General features: G+C 46.2%; 1 non-coding gene across 1 annotated transcript; it reads right to left on the minus strand.

The window, feature by feature from the left end:
- Positions 1–401: 401 nt before the first annotated feature.
- On the minus strand, positions 402–520 carry LOC127153085 (5S ribosomal RNA). The gene has a single exon (XR_007825174.1). It is a non-coding gene; the product is annotated as a 5S ribosomal RNA (ribosomal RNA).
- Positions 521–6,289: the final 5,769 nt, after the last annotated feature.

A 6,289-nucleotide genomic window follows, 5' to 3' on the forward strand; every position in this document is an offset into this window, starting at 1 on the left:
AAAATTAAAAGTGAATGGCAAGCTAACCGGCTAACACACTACAAACACGCTGCACTCGCGGTTGTAGAATAAAAACGAGCGATCAACGAGAGCGAGGGAAGAAAGGAAAGCGGGTAGTAGACTTGGATAGAGACGTGAGTGGGAACGCAAATGGCAGGCTAACCGGCAAACGGAATGCTAACGCACAGCGCGGCGTTGCACTGGCGGTTATAGATTAAAAGCGAGCGATCGGATTAGTTTGATGGATAATAACAGAAATCTGGTGGGGAAAAAAGCTATATTTTATCACTTTAAACAACAGAAAGTAATAGTAAAATAGAGATTTCCTCAGAAGAATAAAACTCTAGGGAGCTACAAACGCACACCACTCTGCAACAGGAGACCGGAACCGGAAGTGTCCAAGCTTACAGCACCTGGTATTCCCAGGCGGTCCCCCATCCAAGTACTAACCAGGCCCGACCTTGCTTAGCGTCCGAGATCAGACGAGATCGGGCGTGCTCAGGGTGGTATGGCCGTAAGCATGAAGTATGACTAATATGGTCATACTTCCTGGTTCTAGTAAGAACTCTTAGATGTTTAGATGATTTAACAAGATTATACAATTTTTCCTTCACAATAGAAGAGAAAAAGTGGAATTGTTCCCCAGGGGATCTATAGCGCACTATCTGATGTAATACTGTAGCTGATGGCTGCATGGTTACAATTTTATCTCTAATAGTATTGATATTGGAAATAAAGTAGTTTATAAAGTCATTACTGCTTTGCTAATGGAAAATGTCAATGCTTGTTGATGCTTTTTTTTTTTTGCTAATTAAGCAAGTATTGTATAAATACCTGGGGTTGTGTTGGTTTTCTTCTAAATCAGATGATAAGTAATTAAATCTAGCAGTTTTTAAGGCTTTGCTGTAGTAGAAAGTATTTTCCTTGCATGCAATATGAAATACCTCTAGTTTTATTTTCTTCCAGCTGCGCTCTATTTTCCAGTACTGCTCTTTTTAGAGTGCGGGTGTGCTCGCTATACCACGACGTTGGACTGTTTTTCTTAATCTTCCTTAAGCATAAAGGAGCAACCATCTCTATCTAAAGTGATAGAAAAGAGTCCATAGTTTCTGTTACATCAATAGGTTTTTTCTGAGCTATTGGATATGCTGAGAAACTGAGATAAATCAGGACGATTATTTACAAAGCAGTCTTTTGTGGTAGAAGTGATGGTTATACCATATTTGTTACAAGGAGTTAAATTCACTATATGGAGTATACACAAGATAATGTTCAGAGATATCATAGCTCTGCTGTAGAATTTCAATGCCTTTAACACCAATTCCATGTGACAGTATTAAATCTAGAGTATGATTTTGACAATGTGTAGGTCCTGACACTTGTTGTCTAACCCCAGTAGATTTCAGAATGTCTGTAAATGTTGATCCCAATGCATTTTTTTCATTATCAACATCAATATTAAAATCCCCAACAATTAAGACTTTATCTGCAGTCAAGGGGGCCACCACAGAGCTGAAGTTCTTAATGAACCTTCTATAGAAGTTTGCAAAGTCGATGAAGCGTTGAACCTCCTTCACTGTGGTGGGAATTGGCCAGTTGAGGACGGCTTCAACCTTCTTAGGGTCCATCTCCACATGGCCGGGAGTGATGATGAACCCAAGAAACTGAGCCTGGGTGATATGAAACTCACATTTCTCGGGCTTCACATAGAGATGATTGTCAAGGAGTCTCTGGAGGACCCTGCTGATGTGCCCCTCATGCTCCTCCAATGATCTTGAGAAAATAAGGATATCGTCCAGGTATACGAAGACGAACTGATTAAGCCTGTCCTGGAGAACGTCATTTATCAGTGCTGCAGGGGCATTGGTGAGCCCAAACGGCATCACCAGATACTCATAGTGGCCTGTGGGAGTATTGAAGGCCGTCTTCCATTTGTCTCCCTGCCAGATCCGCACCAGATGGTAAGCGTTGTGTAGATCCAGCTTAGTAAAAATAGAAGCCCCTTGTAGTAGCTCGAAAGCTGTAACCATAAGAGGAAGGGGGTTTTGATTCTGAACCATGATCTTGCTGAGGCCCCATTAATCGATACATGGCTTAAGACCCCTGTCTTTCTTCCCCACAAAGAAGAAGCCCGCCCCAGCCGGGGAAGTGGAGGCCTGGATGATGCTAGCTGCCAAGGACTCCTTGATGTACCTACATCAAGGAGTCCTTGGCAGCTAGCATCATCCATTACTGTGCGTTCGGGGGGAGACAAAGAGAAGATCCGACCCCTGGGAGGGCAGGAGCCCGGAAGTAGATCAATGGCACAGTCATAGGGTGAGGTGGTAAGGAGGTGGCCCGGGACTTGCTGAACACTGCCTTGAACTGATGATAGGAACTGGACACTTGAGACAGGTCGACAGACTCTTGAGACTCAGAACTAGGGGCGGAGGGACTGTGAAGTAGGCAGGTGAGATGGCAAGTAGAACTCCAGCTTAGAATAGTGCCAGTGGACCAGTCGATCGGGGGATTATATCTGCGCAGCCAGGGGTGGCCCAGGATTACAGGATACTTGGGAGAGTCAATCAGATAGAAGGTCTCCTCCTGCTGGTGTTGGTGGATGGTGAGTTGCAGGGACTGAGTGGCCTCTGTTACTCTGCCTGGTTCCAAAAGTCTGCCATCCAATGCCTGGGGGTGAGTAAGAAGTTGGGTGGGGATCACAAGTTCCTTAGCCAATGATAAATCCAAAAAGTCACCCGCAGCACGAGAATCGATCATGGCCTGGACCTGATGCTGATAGCCCTTCCAGGACAGTGGCTGGAACAGCTAGAACGGCGTTAGTACGAGGAGCTCTAATCTTCCCCATCACAGCCCTCCTGTAGCTGGGCAGGGACAACCGTTTCCCGAGAGCTCGGGACAGGTGGAGCGAAAGTGGCCGGAGGCACCGCAGTAGAGGCAACATCGCTCCCTTGTGCGACGTTCCCTTTCATTTGGAGAGAGCCTGGAACGACCCAACTGCATGTCTTCTAGGGAATCATGGAGCTGTTCAGGGGACAGGGAAGCCCTGGATGCAGGAGAATAAACTGGGGACACAGTCCTGCTCACAAGAACTTGGGATTGAGAGGTCTTGCAGCAAGCCACCCTTCACTCTCTCAGACGATTGTCCAATGAGGGAATGAGGGAATCTAGGTCAGCAGCCAGTTCTCGGGTGACTAACTCATCTTGAAGGGGCTCAGACAGTCCTCCCTGAAAGCAGACCATCAGTGCTTCATTGTTCCACCCGCTCCCTTCTGCGATGGTCCAAAACTCGATGACGAAATCTGCGGTGCTGCGGGAGCCCTGATTGAGAGTAAGCAGGCGCTTGGAAGCTTCTCGACTACTGACTGTATGATCAAACACTCTCTTGAACTCTTCTTCAAAGGCTGCATAGGACTCACACCAGGCATCCTTTGATTCCCACACTGCAGAGGCCCAAGAGAGCGCCTTGTTTGAGAGGAGGGTAATTATGTAGGCAATCTTGGAGCGGTCTTTTGGAAAACTTGAGGGCTGGACCTCAAAGGTCAGGGAGCACTGGGTTAGGAAACCCTGGCAGGAACTGGGATCCCCAGCGAAGGGCTTGGGAGGTGGTAGTCGAGCCTCTGCGACTGGAGTAGGCCTGTTACAGCTCGGGGGTGAAGGTGAAGGTGAGACGCCCGGAAGCCGATCAAAGAGCTGGTGGATGGAGCTCATCACATCGGCCAGTAGTTGAGAGAGTGCATTAAGTCTTCAACATAGATTGCATTTTAATCATTGTTTTGCATAAATTACTATATTATATCTACTATTGTACATTCTTTGCAAAATCATCAGACGATTCCTTGTCAGAGGACAGACTGTAAAGCCGCGAGATGTGTAATATATCACAACAGATGGCAGAATGCAGTTTGTGATCTAGCCAGAGAAAAATGCTGCACTGATTCAGCGGGCTCATAACTCATCAGAATGCCAAACACAAAGTAGTGTTTGGTCATGCTACACCGCTACTAGCTGAAAAAAGTAGTTTGCTACTGGAAAAGCTACACTGTTTTAAAATTAGTGGAGTTTTTGTCACGCTACTGAAAAATTTAGTTACGTTAGTAGCATCACTACTTGTAGCTAGCTACTCCCCAACAATTGCCCATTATAAACTCATACTTTATTGAATTAAATTAATCAAAAAGTGCAGTGTAGTAGAAGTAATAGAATATGTTTGCGGTCGTAATGATGACAGTAGCACACACAAAATGCCTAGTGCTAGTACAGCCTAACAGTAATCTTGGGGGTAGACTTGTTTAGCTCTGCTCCCGTTGCTATTTATTCTCATCTGGTTAGATGTCTATATTTACTTACAGTGCTCTCTTGGAGTCGGAAGGATGCTTGTGGTTTCTTCCCCCCGTTTGAGAGCATGGTGCTACACCTCTCTTCCTCCAAGAAGGTTGATGTGTAGGCACATCGATACAGGCAACCACTTATCTGGGCATGGTGTGGGACTCGACCATGATGCAGGCACGTCTGTCACCTGCTCAGATTGAATTGATCCACACAGCAGTTAAGACAGTGAAAGTAGGCTGGCCACTTACTGTCAAAATAGTTCCAGAAACTGTTGAGTCTGATGGCAGATGCATCCAACGTGATACCTTTTGGCCTGCTGTACATGAGACCCCCTGCAGTGGTGGCTTAGGACCAAGCGATTTTACCCGAAGGGCAAGCCACATGATCAAGGTCACGTGGCGCTGCTTATGTGCCTTAGACATGTGGAGGAAGCCTTGGTTCCTGTCTCAGGACCTGGTGTTGGGGACTCTTTGTCATCGTGTAATGCTAACGCCTCCCTCACCAATAAGGAAGAGGTCATCATCTCATGTGACACCTTTATTACCTGGAGATGCTGTCCGTGTTTCAGGCCAGACCTAAGAGGCCATCATGTGTAAGGTGAGTCTTCCCAGGAAAAGCAGTGTACACCATATCATATGATCCTTGTCTCTCCTAAGTGCCCTCAGGAGATCAATCTGTTAACCATGCCACCTCCGGTGCTTCAGGACACAGCGGTCTCCGGTGAGCGCATATCGCAGCATCTGCCCAGGAATATAGTGGTGCTGGGAGGCTCACCACTTCTAAGATGGTCAATAAAGCAGCTAGATCGGCTGTTCCCTGCCGGTCATCTATTTCAGGGCACTGAGCTAGACGCTAAAGGGAAACAAAAGTCAGTCTTGAAAGACTTAGTAGACCATCTGGCAGCATGTAAGCTTCTGCCAAACGGGTCTCAATAGGTCCTGCACACTGTAGAGGAGGCCACAGAATTTTATGAGGTAATTTCCACTTGGAGGCCCTCGAGCAGGCTCTGGTCATGGAACAAGAAGTTACACTCTCTTGAGGAAGGAGGATGAGCAGACGTCCTGTCAAAGACCCAGGGGAGACTCCACCCGAGGTAGTGGCACTCATTTGGAGGAAGTTTGACCAGCTTAAGTGGATTTGCTGTGACTCAGGAGACTTCGTACTATCCCCTCTGGCCTTTCTGACTCACCCAGCTCAAGCTTGGACTGGTTGTTTTGATACAGACCTGGCCAAGTGGAAACAAGGGCCTACCCAGCTAACTAAGCGCCACAACGTCCCCTGAATGGCATCTGCGAACATCCCCTGGACGTCATCGTGTAGAGATCTTTAGACGTCCGTGGTACGTCCCACGAACGTCCCCGTTTCGTTCTCTGGACATTCCACGAAACGACAGTCATGAGGTCATTATAAAAAAATATAAATGAACAAAAATCAGCAATGGTTTTAAACCTTGACTTCATTTTCACATAATGACATAATATTCTATCAAACTGAATCAATTGACTACTCATTATCTGCTAATTCTAGAATTTCCTGCGTAGAATTTCCTGATTGATAGCTTATGTGTCACACCCCTGTGGACTGTTTTTGTGTTTTTCCCCTTGTATGCCCTTATTTGGTCCTTCCTGTTCCGTTTTCAATTATTTTGTCACTGTTTGATCGTTCGCACCTGTCTCCCCCTGATTGGTCTGTGTATTTAAGTTCAGTTGTTTCCACAGTTTGGTTGTCGGTTATTGTTTTATGGTCATGCCCAGTCAGTTGTTATCACTCCGTTGTATTCTAGTCTGTTTGTGTCTGTTTTCATTGGATTCCCTGCTGTTCCTGTTCGTTCCTGTTCGTCTTTGTGGATTATCTAATAAATGTGCATATCTGGACCTCCTTGTCATACTCCTCATTCCCCGCACACCACGACGCGTGACATTATGATTTTTAGGCAATTGTTGTTTGTTTTCTATGTGCT

The sequence above is a fragment of the Labeo rohita genome, chromosome 21, assembly GCF_022985175.1.
Source record: "Labeo rohita strain BAU-BD-2019 chromosome 21, IGBB_LRoh.1.0, whole genome shotgun sequence".
In the NCBI taxonomy this organism is placed as follows: domain Eukaryota; kingdom Metazoa; phylum Chordata; class Actinopteri; order Cypriniformes; family Cyprinidae; genus Labeo; species Labeo rohita.